At 43.7% G+C, this 17,028-nt stretch overlaps 1 long non-coding RNA gene across 2 annotated transcripts in view; it reads right to left on the reverse strand.

The window, feature by feature from the left end:
* Positions 1-951: 951 nt before the first annotated feature.
* Positions 952-17,028, reverse strand: part of LOC115087626 — a 144,812-nt gene continuing 128,735 nt past the window's right edge. For both annotated transcript variants that reach the window (XR_003855566.1, XR_003855565.1), the window contains exon 3: positions 952-3,512. This is a non-coding gene — a long non-coding RNA (uncharacterized LOC115087626). The remainder of the gene's footprint in view (positions 3,513-17,028) is intronic.

Raw genomic sequence — 17,028 nt, forward strand, 5'->3', positions numbered from 1 at the left:
ACGGGGGTAGGCTGCGCGGCTCGGCGCGCGCCGGCTATACGGAATTGATAGCCTTGCGCGCGCCGATCCAGGATTTTAGCGGATTCGCGCGGCTACGCGCGTATCTACTAAGATCCCACTTACTTTTGCTTGCGCCTGATGCACCAGCAAAAGTACGCCAAATCGCACGGTTTGAAAATCTACCCCTATGCGTATCTCTACTCTGCAACATACACACGTATGTATGCTTACGTGCAAATGCATTCAAGGCATTGAAAGCAAGTTTAATGCATTAAGGGGCGGATTTTAAGAGCCCTGCTCGCCTAAATCCACCCAAATCCGGGCGGATTTAGGCGAGCAGGGCCCTGCGCGCCGGTGAGCCTATTTTACATAGGCCTACCGGCGTGCGCAGAGCCCCGGGACTCGCGTAAGTCCCGGGGTTTTCTGAGGGGGGCGTGTCGGGGGCGTGTCAGGGGCGGGCCCGAACCGCGCGGCGTTTTCGGGGCGTGTTGGGAGCGTTCCGGGGGCGGGCCCGGGGCGTGGCTACGGCCGGGGGCGTGGCCGTGCCCTCCGGACCCGCTCCCAGGTCGCGTCCCGGCGCGCTAGCGGCCCGCTGGCGCGCAGGGATTTACGTCTCCCTCCGGGAGGCGTAAATCCCCCGACAAAGGTAAGGGGGGGTTTAGACAGGGCCGGGCGGGTGGGTTAGGTAGGGGAAGGGAGGGGAAGGTGAGGGGAGGGCAAAAGAAAGTTCCCTCCGAGGCCGCTCCGATTTCGGAGCGGCCTCAGAGGGAACGGGGGTAGGCTGTGCGGCTCGGCGCGCGCCGGCTATACGGAATTGATAGCCTTGCGCGCGCCGATCCAGGATTTTAGCGGCTACGCGCGTATCTACTAAAATCCCGCGTACTTTTGCTTGCGCCTGATGCGCCAGCAAAAGTACGCCAAATCGCGCGGTTTGAAAATCTACCCCAGCACGTGTACTTTTCCTATTTTAAAAATATATGCGCATGTATTTTACATGCACAAATAAAGTAGGACTTACGCATGTAAATCATGCATTACATGTGTGTTGCTATATTTTAAAACGTGCAAATAATCGAAATGATCACGTTTACCAATTACTCCACCAGTTTTCCCAGTCCTTCTCCAGGTTTGAAACCCTCCTGGTTCTTCAGCCTGAATTCTCCCCAGTTCACCCAGACCTCACACCCAGCCAATAGTACACTATAAACACATTTGATAACTATGCAAGCTAATTAGCAGATATAAAATTATGCAAATTGTCAAATCTACGTGCATAAGTCTTTTTTAAAATAGCAACTAAAGCGCGTAAATGTTGACCGCACTCTGGAATGCCCCTAGACCGCCCCTTTTTTATGCATGCACATGTGGGCGCAAAACCAAAATTACGCGCGTATTTTTGATGTTTATAAAATACAGATTATGTGAGTACAGGTTACGTTAATGCATGTATGCTCATTTTTACTTGTGTAACGTTTTGAAAATTCACCCCATTATCATTCGTTGGTCTCCCTAAAACGAAGCCCATATGATCTCTATGAATTACTTTTCCCAATAAACGATTCTGGCTATTTACCAATATTTTAGTGAAAATCTTCATGTCCGAATATAATAATGAAACTGGGTGGTAGGAGACACAATCATCTTTGGGCTTCTCCCCTTAAAAGTGAATTTTAAAAGCCCGACGCGCGCATTAATCAGGGGATGTATGAATATGTGCGCGCTGAGTGGATCTTAAAAGCTGCTGAGATTCGCGCGTATCTCCCGGAGTGGGCCCATCTTGAAAGTTTTCAAAAAGGGGCAGGGTGTGGGCATGGTACGGGCGTTTCGGGGCTTGAACCTGAGATGTGTATGTAAATACTTACGTGACTCGGAGTGCGCTGAGGTCCCTGCCACGTAACTTTACTTCTGCTATGTATGACGTGTAAGTTAAAAAATGGAAAATAGGCAGATATGCGTGGTTTTATGGGTCAGCCTAATTGGGGGGAATGAAGGCTATTTAACCAGGGAGGGTTTGGAGGACCTACCTCTTAACTGGGCAAACTGGGGACGAATTGGTAAAACTGGGAATGGCGACGGCATGTGCCTCTTTTAAAATTGCTCGATCTACGCGGTAGAAGTGGGATTTGTGCGACCGTTCACGTGCCTACTTAAAATTTGGCTCGCACGTGCATGCAGCCGGGCTATTTTATAACATGCTGCGTCCCTGGGCATGGGCTGATGCACACGTGCATATGTGCACCCATGTGCCAGTTTGAAAGTTACCGTCTTTATGAATTATAGCTATTGAGGCGTCAAACATGACAAGTGGAAAATGTTTGGACTCCAAGATAGTTTTAAATAACTGCACTAACAGATGCCAGTTGCAATGCAAATTTCTTCTGGTAATTTATTCAAAATCCATCCATCCCACTTGCCTTAACTGGCTTTAACTTCTTCATAGAGAATAATACTTCTGTCCTGTCTCCACAGGTGCTTTCCTGTTTATTCACTGTTGGCCTGATTTCACAGTGTCCTGCTTCCACAGCAGCTTTTCTGTTGATAATGCTGTGTGCATAATTTTGGTGTTTGCCTTTGTACTACCAAGTGGTGGTCAGCCTGCACATTTATAGTTTCTGCTGTATTCAATGCAGCCGACTCTAAAGGGTTAACTCTGATTGAAGCAGAGGTGCCTGGGAGTTTCTTGCCCCCTAGTTCTCTCTCCTCTCCGGTCAGGCCTATGTGAAAGAGCAGCCAACTTGGCCAACCCTGCATAATTATTTTCATTACATCTCTTCTTATTTCTGTGGCCCAGCTTCAGTTTATGTACAGTAAGACTCTGTTATTTGTTTTAGCTGTTAGTAAAGTTTGGAGCTGAAGAAGCGGTCTCCTCTGTCTGTGAGTGAGGACCAAGTTATTCTGTCTGTTAAAGCAGTGCATAAGAAATGCATAGAGAAGAACGAATAACTTCCTGATTCATGATCGGGAGTTCTAGCCTATCCTGGTGTTCCTAGCCAATTTCAGGATCTTAGCTTCCCTTAGATAATCTCATATTTTCTCTGTTTCTACCATTTCCCTGTAAATTAAATTGACCTCCTTCCTATTTCATGCTACACATTTTGACGCAATTGAGCACCAGTATATTGACCATCATACTAGGTATCATGGTGTGGTAATTAAACCATAATCACTCAACCTTACATATAATCATCGGTCAGTCCATATTTTTTAAGATTTTTTTGAGCATAAATTATACTCGTGAAAAATAATATTCGTGAAAAATCACATATAACGTAATTGCAAAAATTCTTCTTAAAATTTTTCTTCTCAATCCTGATATTCAATATAATACTTATCTCATCATGATACGCAAATTCTGAAGTTGGAAATGCACCAAGTTGCAATCCTATTTCATACGTCTCAGTTCATTGTTCATGATACACGCAAGCTCACTTGTTGTCCGCTCAATTCTTGCCCGACACCGTACCGTGTTTCGGACTAAATCATGTCCTTCATCAAGGGCTATGTATCTGCGTCTAAAAATCAATGAATATTGCTTATAATATAAAGCGATTTTTTTGTTCATTAAGCACAATGTAACAGTACTCACTTTTATGACAGCATGGCGTTTCTCAGCGTGTTCTTAACTGCTTCTCTTCCGGCTATCTCAATACTACGACATTTAAACTCTCCCGCGTTAGTTGACGTTCTACCTACGTCACTTCCGATTATAAAGAATACCAATCTATGGCATTGTTCAATCCAGATGGATGCATTGTATGCATTTGAAAGATCCATTGCTGTTCACGTAAATTTAGTGCCCGATTTGGATCCCCTCCTCTCGGGTTTAAAGGGACCACATCTATAACACGCCACTGTAATTGAACAAAACTATGACTCTTCTCAATACAATGAATTACCATTGGTGCTGTTAACTTGGCAGTGGTGATACAGCTCCGGTGTTCAATTAGTCGTGTTCTAATGGGGCGTTTTGTGCGCCCAATATAATATAAGTCACAGGGACACTGAATTAAGTAGATAACTCCTGTTGTCCTACAGTCTGAATATTGTCGAGCTGTATGAATTACACCAAATTTATCTACCCAATCACTTCCAACTATACTCTGCTCACACAACACACACTGTGTTCCTTGTTGGCATTTCCAATGGCCCGACTTTTGCAATGAGCGAGGGTTATTACAAGGAATCAAAAAAGAATGTGAAACCACATCACCAATATTTCTGCCTCTTGTATATGTAATGATAGGAAACCGTTGAAAAGTCTGATGGGTTCTTAAAATCGGCCAATGTTGGCGAATCAGAGCAGCTATTTGTCCAGCTCGATTAGTATATGGAATGGTACATACAGGACGTGTGTCTTCACATGCTGGATTTTTTTCTAATAACAACCACTGACGCTCAGCGTGGTACGCTTTTTTTGTGCTTTTTTAATACATTTATATGGATATCCACGCAACAATAATCGACGTTGTAACTGTTCAGCTTGTATTAGAAATTCTTGTCTGGAATCACAGATTCGTCTAATACGTAAAAATTGGCCCATCGGTAAATTCACCCTTAAATGGTACGGATGATAGCTCGTATAATGTAGTAGTGTGTTTCTTTCACACTCTTTTCGATGCAGTGTAGTGGACAATTTATTCTCCTTTTTAATGATCCTAATATCCAAAAAATTAATAGAAATCCTGTGATATGACAAAGTGAATTGTAAATGTTGATCCAGTGTATTGATCCACTGATGAAACAATAACAAGCTCTTTTCATCTGCGTGACCTTTTCCGAACTGGATTTGATCTTTGTTAAGCATTGAATTTGGGTTTTCTACCATTTCCCTGCCATGTATACAGCTCCTCAATCCCTTTTTGAGGAACTCATGATCACATTTCCTGATTTCAGCTCTTTGGTAGTGTGTGGATGGTTTTCCCCTTGATTGGTGTGCTAATATCCCTTCCAGTCTGTTCCCTTTTTCGGAACACTGAATTTTTTAAATACTTTTTTGAAGACCTTGATTTCTATGATACAAAATTTGGAGTCATAAAAGGCAGTAAAATTCAATTTTTTGTCCATTATGCTAAAGAGATATTGATGGTTTACTCTATCAAAGGCCTCCTTTTGTGGTCCAAATGTAATATATATACCCTTCTAGTTCCTTAATTTTTCCATACTTAAATATTTCCCATAAACGTATCAGATTGTCTGCAATAGTGCAGCTCTTAATTGCATACATTTGTATATCACAAATCACTATCTCAACTATTGTACTTAATCTGGTGCCAAGGGTGCTGAAACCTTTGAAAGAGTGTGAGTGGTGGGGAGAGGAATGCAAAACTTATGAGGGAATTAAATCTTTCTTAAATATTATTTATAAAGATTTGATATTCTGCTTTTATCCAGGTGCAGTTCCTTTCCCCATATACACCCTCCCATCTCTTCCTCCCTTATCCCCCTGCCATGGACCTCATCTCTCTTCTCCCTCTGTGAAATTCATCTCACAGACAGACACCCAACCCCCTTGCCATGGACCTAATCTCTCCTCCCTTTCTCCCACTTGTAGATCTCATTTATTTATTTTCTAATTTATTGACTGCCTCTCTCACAGAGGCTACAAAATGGTGTAGAAATCTCATCTCGCCTCCTCTCACCTCTCGCGACAAATCTCACGCCTCTTCTGAATTCTCATCCCCACCCCTCCGGTGCTGTGAACTACATCTTTCTCCCCTCCTCTGTCATTGGCCTCACGTGTCTAGACGTGCAGAGAGGGTGTTGGGGCCTGTCCCGGGCCTGATGGCGGCAGGGAGGAGTGAAAGCAGAGAATGAGCCTGCACTCACTCGCAGGCCCCACGCTTTCCTGGAGTCGGAGCCTATGAACACACGCCGGCTAAGCCCCTGCACTTAACTCCCTGTGGTGGCTGCTTCCACTGGGCCTGGAAGTGGCTCCAGCACCCTTCCTGCACTCATGAAAAGATAAAGGTCCATGGGTGAGCAAAGAATGGTGGAGGTCATGAGGCATCTATTTCAGGTAGCCTTGGCCTCCCCCAGCCCCCTGATTCTTATAGTGGTGTCTAATAAATCCAATTTATACCAAAATTTGATAATCCGCATTAAGCAATGATATTGATCTCCAATGTCTAATTCCTGTTGGGTCTTTCTTCTTATAGAGTATTAACAAATATGCACATATGTACATGTAAAAAAATTGGCAAACCCTTCATAAATGATTTAGCTTGCACAAATGAGAAATTGGGTGTCGTTTGCCAAAGGTATAAATCTAGCATTGGGCAGAATTGTGTAAAAGAAGTGAGCTCCTAAAAAACGTGCTCATAGACTTAAATGTAGCTTCTAGTTGATTTCATCTCTGAAAAGAATTCTGCAAAAGAAATGAGCATGTTTGGTTCTCCTCACCTTAGTTTGGAAAAAGAGCTTTTCTTATCACCTCTACAAGTCTGGAGACAATCACAGACCTATTTCAACATTAAGGGGCCGATTCAGTAAGGCTTTTCTCCAGTGTCTATAGGAAAAGACTGATGAATCAGGCCCTGTCAAAAGATTAGTTTGTAATCAATTACTCATCCAAACAGGTCCTGCTCCACATCATTTAACCATTGCAACACTGACAAAAGTTAACAAATCATAAATCTCTGCCTATGGATTAAGGATTTGGTGCTCTCTTCATTGACCTACTTAAAACAGCTGTGTGTTTTACTGAACAAACGGAGTCCTGTCTGGAACAAACAATGTAGGCCTAACCTGGATAGAAAATTAACTTGCTAGAGGAGGCAAGCACAGCCCCTGCTGATAGATATCCATAGGAAAGTGGCTAACCCAAGGTCAGTTTACACTGTTGGGCTGTTATACCCTACTGCTTCTTTTTTTCTCTGAGTCAATGCCTGAGCATGTACCTCTTCCCCAGACAGGCCCTGACTGTTGCAAGAAAGATTTCTGTTTTCAGTCTTTTACTCACCCACATTAATTAACACAGGCTGGCAAGTGACCCAGTTTCTGGAGCAAGATTTCAGACCAGTTCTTTCATGTTTTTATTTTACTGAATATTCTCGTACCTGGAAACTTTAGAGTGGTGGTCACCCTGAGATTGCTGTTGATTAGCAGATGGAATGGAATAATATGTATCAGCTTTCTCTCTTCCACTCTCTCCCCCGCCCCCAGATTTCTCTCTTCTACTCCCCACCCTCACACTTTCTCTCTCTTTCTTCCACCCGCCTCATCCCCTGTCCCTCCCTCCAGAGATGACCCCCCAGCATTCTTCCCTGTCCTCTCTCCCAGACCCCAGCTCTCTCTTTGCCCCCACCCCCTGTAAGTCACAGCTCCATGTCTTGCATATCCTCTCTTTCAGGCTATTGGACGCGCGTTTTCCCTTACCCCTTATTCAGTAAGGGGAGGAAAACGAGCGTCCAACCCGCGGCACCTAATAGCGCCCTCAACATGCAAATGCATGTTGATGGCCCTATTAGGTATGCGCGCGGGATACAGAAAGTAAAATGTGCAGCCAAGCCGCACATTTTACTTTCATAAATTAGCGCCGACCCAAAGGTCGGCGCTAATTTCTTCTGGCACCAGGAAAGTGCACAGAAAAGCAGTTTTTACTGCTTTTCTGTGCACCCTCTGACTTAATATCATGGCGATATTAAGTCGGAGGTCTCGAAGAGTAAAAAAAGTAAAAAATAAAAATTTGAATTCAGCCTGTGGCTGTCGGGCCGAAAACCGGATGCTCAATTTTGCCGGCGTCCGGTTTCCGAGCCCGTAGCTGTCAGCGGGCTCGAGAACCGACCCCGGCAAAATTGAGCGTCGGCTGTCAAACCCGCCGACAGCCGCCACTCCTGTCAAAAAGGAGGCGCTAGGGACATGTCCCTAGCGCCTCCTTTTCCCCGTTTCTACCGCGCCGCCTAATTTGCATAGTGGATTGCGTGTGCTGGGAGAGCGGGCGTTCGTCCGCTCTTCCGCGGACTTTACTGTATCGGCCCGTTTATCTTTAGCTGAGTGAGTCCCAAGACCTGGAATCAAAGCTGCGAACTGAGTTTTGTGTGTATTGCAGCCCCTCTCCAGTTTCTCCTCAAATGCTGCTTGCAGCATCTGCTCCGGACTTACCTATTTCTGTTCTCTGCAGGCTTACTGAGGCAGGGTAGAGGCTGCGCTGTAAACAGAGAGGCCCTGAGATTTCTAGTGTTTCCCCTGAGACCCTGCAATTGATGCAAATTCCCTGAGTCTCAGGGTGAGATCCTGAGAGTTCCCAGTTATGAATATTTTCCTCCATGCAGAGCATAGGCATGACATATGCATTTTTCTATATTGCACCACACTTTTGGAATAATTTTCCTTAGCAGAAGCATTTTGCTGATAATTTATTAAAATTTAAGAAGGGCGTAAAAACCTATCTTTTTAATTTTGCTTTTCCACCTTAGGTCATATTTTTCAGTAGTATCTACTTTATAAGATATTTACTGCTTTTAATTAATTGTGGTTATGTTTTCTTATACATGTGTAATATGTATTCTCTGTTGCTTATATCATTATTAATTCATTTTATTTAAAAGCATTTCTTACCCGCCTATCTATAAACCTAGGCAGGTTATTTTATTTATTTATTAAAAAATCATTTATATTCCACCCTACACCAAAAGCAAGCATAAAAACCTAGACACTCTGATCTTATCAGGTTGGTTTGTATTTCCTCATTATATTCCACCTTCTTTTCTACAGTCTTAAGATCTACTTCCAGTTTTTCCACCCTCTGTTTTGTTACTTGATTTACCTGTAAAGCATCCTGTACTTTATTAGATAAGGTATTAATTGACCTCTGCATTTGAATAATCATTTTCCCAATTTCTTCTAGTGAAAATTTCTTTGAGGTTGTAATCTGTATTACATCATCTCCCACCCTTGTAGAGGCCTCTTCATCTAGAACTGGATCATCCTGGGTTTCTGATTCCATGGAACCCCTAACCTCGGGGTTCTCCGACACTTTGGGTGTATCCCCTAAGTGTTTTTGGATAGGATAGAATATTTAGAAAACCAGTCAAAAAATCAGAATTTGAGAATGTTAAATTTCCTAAGACAAATTTGATGTCTCCTATTGATCTTTTTCGGAGTTACATAAAGAATATTCTGAAATACTCAGAAGCTTCTATACCAACGATTTCCAGAATATATTATCTTCCTCAAATTCAAAAACGAGAACAGGGACAAAATCAAAAAGAGGAATCTGAAAATGTAGATCTAGATCTAACTGATTTTTTGGAAAAATCTTTTGAAACACATATAACATCTAGAGCTACTTTGTTAGTTCAATTTGTTTATATGGTAGAAAGAGATTCTGTGTTGAAATTATATTTTAGAAATCAAAATCAGTTATTCTACGGTCAAAGTATTAGAGTTTTCCCAGATATTGCCCGTTCGACACAGATTCGTCGAAAGAAATTTATAAATATGAGAGCTGAAGTTATACAGAGGGGGGCAAGTTTCATGTTAAGATATCCATGTCGGTGTTTAATCATATACCAAGACTCTAGGTATGTTTTTCATCAACCAGAGCAATTGAGGGGATATCTGGATTCTCATTCCTAGTGACCCTTGTAGAAGGGGGGTAAATTGAGTAAAAGATGGAGAGATATGATAGTATAGTGTTAACTTTATATTAATTTCTTTGATCTGCTCAGATATAATATGTATGTCTCTTTTTACTTTGCATTATGAATGATTTAAGATAATTCAAGGCAGGGATATACTACTTTTGTATTATTATGTAATATAAGAGAATTGTTGTTTTTCCTTGTTGTTTCTTTTCTTTATACCTTGAATTTGTCAATAATATGGAAAAATTAATAAACAGTAAATTTAAAAAAAAAACAAAAAAAAACAAAAACCTAGACACTCATCAAAAACCAGCATTGCTGACATTTCAAACACTAGAACTGATGGGAAAACACATATATTCTGTGGTATCTGAATTTCAATGTATTAACATTTATATGCCGTGCTTTCACGGGAGAACATCACAAGGCAGCTTAAAAAACAACATATATAATAAAAACATTATACAAACAAATAAAACAACACTAACATGGTACAATCATACAGCCAATTATGATTATCATGCTTGAAGGTTACATTATAAAAAAATAAGTCTATATAGCCTGTACAGTTTCATTATAATAGCATGCATGTTGATCGTGAAAAAATGTTCTAATTAGCTCTCAGCTCCAATATAAAGGTTTGCCGGAATAGATATATTTTTAGTGACTTTTTAAATTGTTTTTTGTTAACAATTGTCCTAATACTATCTGGTAGCGAGTTCCAAAGAGAAGAACCCACTAGTGAAAAAGCTCTCTCTCTTGTCAATTCAAGTCTTGCTATTTTAACTGAATGAATTTCAAGAAGACATTTTCCTTCAGATGTTAGTGCACGTCCTGGTCAGTGTATTGTCAGTATAGAGCTGGTCCAACATATAATGTCATCATTAAATATTGGAACAGCTCTGAATAAGACATGCAGTAAACATGCCTGTGTTTTACAAAAATGGTTACGCATTAAATGCCCGCTCAAGTAGACAGTCCTTTCAGTTTTTCCTAAAGGATTTTAAGGCAGGTCTTTGCACTCAGTCCCTCAGGTACTGAGTTCTAGAGGGCTGGACCAACCATGGCAAAAATGTGTTCTTTGGTCTCACATAACCTTAAGGTACCGAAAAGATGGAATCTTCAGAAGATTTCTCCCTTGTGCATGAAGGTGATGGGCTGAAACATAGATCTTTAAGGTTGAACATATACTTGAGTTATTTTACCTTAATTAACGCCTTAAAAACTAGTAGCAGCACTTTAAACTTGACACACCATGTGACTGGGAACCAAGTAATGCATACAAGACTGGTGTGATATGTTTCCGCCGATTAAGTTTTTATAGTTGTAATAGTTTTTATTAATAATATTTTTAAGGTTTTCTATGTATTAGGAAATGTAATTATTATGTACTGTACACTGCTTAGCTCAGAGTGGTCTGTTATAGGCAGTTAATAAATGTTTTTAAATAAATATATAAAGAAAAATAAGTCTAGGCTATCAAGTGTGCTCTGACATGTGAAACAAGCTGCAAAGGTCTTAATATGATGGCAGGGAGGCTTATGTGAACAGCATTACAGTAGTCAGGGCCATTAATCACTAATGCCTGGACTACCGAGTGAAAATGATCTGGCTGTAACAGAGAGCGAAAGTTTACAAAATTCTCAGTTTAATAAAAGGCACTTTGTACTACCCTCTTAATGTGGATGCAACAATAAGTTCATATAAAAATAACACCAAGATTGGAATCTGCAGGTCTTCAAATAAGAAAAAAGAAGAGGTGTCTTCAGCTTGAAACTGAGCCAAATACAAAATCTCAGTCTTCTTTACATAAAATGTCACTAACAGAGGTGAGTTGTTTTAAGGTTTATTTAATGGATGACTTAATAAGTAAAGAAAACTGTATATCATCTGCATACAATTTATAATCAAGATTAAGATTGGCCAAAGCCCTGCAAATTGGATGCATCAATATGTGAATGTGTGTGTGTATAAAAGGCTTGTGTCAGTCGGTTGGTCACACTGTCATGTCTGTCTGTGGCCCCCAAGTGGTGCCTGGAACAATGGAAGGTATACTGTGCACAGACAATATGCTATGTCTGCAAAGCAGTGTCACGAACACACAAGCATACACATACATTGGCACAGGCAGGCACCCACCACACACATACAGCACATACTACCTCCTACATACAAGCAGTGGCATCAATGCAAACACCACAGGCATAGGCAGCCAAAAGCACAAGCATACACAAACAGCCACAACACACAAAGGCTGTTATAGAACAAACAACCCAAGCAATGCTGGGTAATATTCACTAATATGCTCTGTCTGTGAAGCCCTGTCTCTCATGCTCCCACCACAGTAATAGACAAGCATAGGCACACACAAATAGGTGCACACACATGCGCACAAGTGCGCACAAGTGCGCACAAGCTCACATAATTAAATAACTTCAAGAATACAGAGTCTCTTTTCTTTTTCCTGTTACTGTCTTAATAGTATGACTACCTATAAAAACTCAGCATCCCCAAATTGAGAGATCACCTCCCCCTAATCCAAATCATCCCCACCCTGATCCTCTGCAAAGACAGAGTCATCTCTAACCACACTTCCAGGACCCATAGGGAGGCCTAAAGCCTGGGAGGCATTACCTGTTATTGTGGTTGGAGAGTTGACAATTAGAGCAGCGAGGATTGAGAGTAGTAAAGAGGCTGCGTTGAGGAGGCCAGTGGTTACAGCAGGGTCAGCCGGGAAAGGACTAATGGCTCCGGGTTTGGGAGACCTAGCTACAGGAGCTACTTCACAAATGCCCGGAATACAATTGATCTTGGTAAGCAATATACCAGAAGCTATGTTTTATTGTGGACTCTGTATGCAAGTGAAATTGGATACTGCCAGGGACAGGCTTCTGAAGATATGAATAAGGCATAAACTCAGGATGGCTAATTTTTATAATCCACCCCAATGGTTTTATCCTGTTCCCAGCCAGCCCACTTTGTATATGTTAGAACCTGCTCCTATGCCTATCCTGGGAGAAGGGAGAACATCCCCAACTATGCTACCAGTGGTTTGGATACTGGAAAGCTTAACAGCATTTAAAGAACCCCATGGATGCTGGTTTCTGTCCAGTTTTAGTTCTTCAACAGTTGTGCAAAGAACAATGGGGAGAACACCTGAAGAGGACTCAGTAAGTGCAGATGAGCACAGTGACTGAGGAGATGATCAGAATATGGAAAATGTCTTTTGTAAAGAATCCCTGTCAGATTGATGGGATAAATTGCAGCTGAGTGGTGAAAAGCCTATTACAAAAATAAGTTGGATGGTAGGAGCTGTGTGCAAGGAGCAATATCCCCACGTTCCCACTTGGCTCAAGGAAATAGTTGAAAGAGACAGAGATGACTGGGTCAAGAAGGAAGCTTTGACAATGCTGAGAAAGGACCCCAAATATGAGGGCATAGATCCAGGATCATGCAAGCCTATTTGGCACCCTAGGCAAACCTTTAATCATTCTTTACCCCCAACTTACCTGTTGGCAGCAGCTCCAGCACAGTGTTCCCTCCTACCCTCGACAGTGGTTCTAGGACAGTGCTCCTTTCTTTGGCAATAATTTGCCTAATGGAAGCCCCGGTCTTGCTTGGATCCAGAAGATGCTGTGTTGCGTACTGCTCTTCAGGATGTTTTAAAGAAATGGACTGAGGGGAAAAACTGTAATTCACCAAGATTTTTGGATCTGAGGAATAGAAATTGGTTAATTAAATAAATAAATAAATAAATAAATAAATAAATTTGAGGATGCACTGCATAAAATGCAATCATCCCACTCAAGGAAGGAAGACATCTTTAGTGACTTAGGAGCTGCAGCTTCAAGTGATTTTGTTTAAAATCCAGATTCAGATTGCTATGACTAAATGTTGTTAGCAAGAAAGTTTACAGCATCTGCTTTGTTGCTTGGGGTTGATTCCTGTCAATCAGAACACATTTGAGAGAACATTGTTCCTGAATACAGGTATGTAGTCTCTGCAGACCAGGCCTTTAGCTATTGAGGTCTAATATTTTGCTCTTGAATGAGACTCAGGGCTACGTGCTTCATGGGACTTGATGAATACATTCTGACGGGCCGATACAGTAAGGAGCGGTAGGAAGAGCTGCGTTAGTGCCGGGCGCAACTGCGTTTGCCACACGCACAGTCCGGCTCACCTACCGCTCGATACTGTATTTAAATAGCTTGCAAATGCAAGCCGCGTCCAAGAAGCGTCCGTGAGGCGTTAGGCCCGCGCAACCCATTTTACTGTATAGGCGCTTTATACAGCGCCTATACAGTATCCTGGGTGCGCTGGTACCTGTCATTTCAAATGTCATTTCAAATGACATTTGAAATGACATTTGAAATCCCCTCACGACCCGACATGCAAAGTTAAACTTACTTTTCCCGCAGCCCTCCCCCGGAGACGGACCGTGGCCCCCCCTGCCTCCCGGGGGCAGCCGGCGGCGATCCCCTCGCGACCCGACACGCAAAGTTAAACTTACTTTTCCTGCAGCCCTCCCCCGGAGATGAACCGCGGCCCCCCTGCCTCCCGGTGTTGCCCCCTGCCTCCCGGGGGCAGCCGGCGGCGAAAGCGGCTCACGCCGCCGGCGAAGACGGATGCCTGCACGGGCCCTCTCCCACGATCGCTCCCGGGCGGCTTTCTTACCAAAGCGCGGCCTCTCCTCTGCAGCTTCTCCGCCCTTCCGCCGTGACGTCCATTCGGGCCCCCAAGCCAGCAAAGCACCGAACGGGCGTGTGTGCGTGACGTCACGGCGTACGACCGTTCGTGCGCTTTGCTGGCTTGGGGGCCCGAATGGACGTCACGGCGGAAGGGCGGAGAAGCTACGGAGGAGAGGCCGTGCTTTGGTAAGGAAGCCGCCCGGGAGCGATCGTGGGAGAGGGCCCGTGCAGGCATCCGTCTTCGCCGGCAGCGGGGGCTGCTTTTGCCGCTGGCTGCCCCCGGGAGGCAGGGGGGCCGCGGTCCGTCTCCGGGGGAGGGCTGCGGGAAAAGTAAGTTTAACTTTGCCTGTCGGGGCGCAAGGGGATCGCCGCTGGCTGCCCCCTGCCTCCCGCAGCCCTCCCCCGTCTCCGGGGGAGGGCTGCGGGAAAAGTAAGTTTAACTTTGCGTGTCGGGTCGCAAGGGGATTTTAAATGTCGCTTGAGCGCCCAAATTTCGCTTTTCGTTGCTTCGGGAGGAGGGTAGAGAGGACTGGGCTGCCCCGGAGACCGGCACCCATGGACGTGGCCAGAGCAGGTGAACGAGGGCTGGGGGAAAGTTTGCCGCCTACCCTTACCCCTGCCTGTAACGCAGGGGTAGGGGTAGGCGGTAAATTAGCAGGTTAAATGCGCGGCTAAACTGCAGGTTAAAAAGGCGATAGTCGGGGCGCGCGTTACTGAATAGGGGGAATAGCTAATCCGATCGTTTACATCTCATATACATGCCGCGGGCGGAAGGGATTACTCGTTGATTTAAAGAGGCGGTAAGAATGGGTGAAAGGGGATAGTGAATCGCGGGTTGGACTAACGCGGCCAAATTTTGAGTAGAAGGCGGGTTAGAAGCAGGGTAACCACGGCCGCACTTTACTGTATTGGCCTGTGAGTGATGCCAGCCACCTCAGTTGTGCTCAAGCCTATAAAGCCTTTAGTCTGTGTTTCTCTCTCAGGTTTTACTTGAGCTTCAAGATTTTTTGATGGTTCTTCAGGGCTGAACCTGCAGCAGGCCATGGATTTGAACTGAGCAGATGTCTTCACGCACGGCGCCGAAGACATATGCGTGCACGGCGCCGAGAACACTTACGCGTACGGCGCCGACGACATCTGAGCGCACGGCGCTGGAAACAACGGTGTCGATAACTATTGTGCGCATGGAGCCAAAAAGATGTGCGCACAAGTCTAGATCGGCGCACAAATCCAAATCGGCGCACAAAACATTGGAATACCCATCTCAGATAATACAACATGGGTTAAAACGACGACATGGACACTCACAGAGGTCTTCCTCCACCTCTCCATCGATAACCCCACCTCGTTCGGGTTCTTTCCTTTCTTCGAGAGCTACTTCGCCAGAGTTTACCATAAAATGTAGAAAGCGATCACCATCTTCATGTAGAAGTCAGACAGACTCATCGTCATACTATTATCATAAGCACTAACGGCACTCCCAACACAAAAAGACGGCAAAGAGGAGTGCAACATGGAACGTAAGCCCTTCGACTTCTAAATCATCTCATGTACCACCTTCAAATTCCTTCTCCCACAGAGAGGTAATACAAGTTGCTTCCTCTAACGCTTCTACAGCTTCAGAGGATTTGATGGACATAACATGTGAAAACAAACAGAAAGACCATAAAGTATCTAGTAATTTACCTCAGACCACTCCAATGCAACCTAAAGCATGTGAGTCACAAGAACCAGATGATCGTACAATAATGCCCCCTCGTACAAAAGAGGCATTCTATCAATTGTCCCAATCCTTAGCAGGATTTTATGAAACACTTCAGTCATCATTCAAAATGTATAATCTTGCCTCTGTCAGTTCTCCGGAACATAAGAGACAGAGTGCTAGAGAACTGTCGGTGGAGCCTCCAACATCTCCCATAGTGAACCAACCAACTTCACGAATTATAAACAGGATACATCTTTTGATTCTCCTTCACCGCAAACATCCCCATCATCACCTTCTACGGGATTCCCATCGGATCCACAGGAACAACCTCAGGAGCCGTATTCTCCTCCGGAAGACCTTACATACCCAAAATTTCTGGAAAAATTGGGTACAATACTGCATCTAGAGGTCCAAAAAGAGACAGACCCTAGATCAGAAACTCTTGGTCTCCTAAAGATTTTTGATACTCCAGGAGAACCAACGTCTCTTCCACCACAAGAACTTCTGCACTCAGTCTTACAGAAGTCCTGGGAAACACCTTATGCAATCTCAGCGGTTTCCAAGGAGACAGATATAAAATTCCATATGAGGAAAACATCACCATACTCTATACCACAATTACCTCATGCTTCAATTGTAGTAGAGTCGGCGATGCAAAGATTTAAGAAAACAAAATCGCATTCCTCATACCCACCAGGCAAAGATGATAAATATTTGGATGAGTTTGGCAGGAAAATATACCATAACTCAATGTTGAATGCCCGAATTGTGCACCATCAATTCTACATGGTACAATACCTATATGAGTGCATACAAGCTATAAAAGGTATGTTGTCTTCGACTGCAGATCACATACCTCCGCCTCTTCATGACATGGAAGAGGGTTCTCGACACCTTTTGAGGTCGATCTATGAAGCATATGAAACGTCTTCCAGGGCATCTGTAACAGCCATTGCAGCCCGAAGACTAGCGTGGGTACGCTCAAGTTCGATACGTGAACTTTTTCACGAGAAACTAACAAACCTACCATGTACAGGAGATAACCTGTTCG

This window comes from Rhinatrema bivittatum, chromosome 3, assembly GCF_901001135.1.
Source record: "Rhinatrema bivittatum chromosome 3, aRhiBiv1.1, whole genome shotgun sequence".
NCBI classification, from domain to species: domain Eukaryota; kingdom Metazoa; phylum Chordata; class Amphibia; order Gymnophiona; family Rhinatrematidae; genus Rhinatrema; species Rhinatrema bivittatum.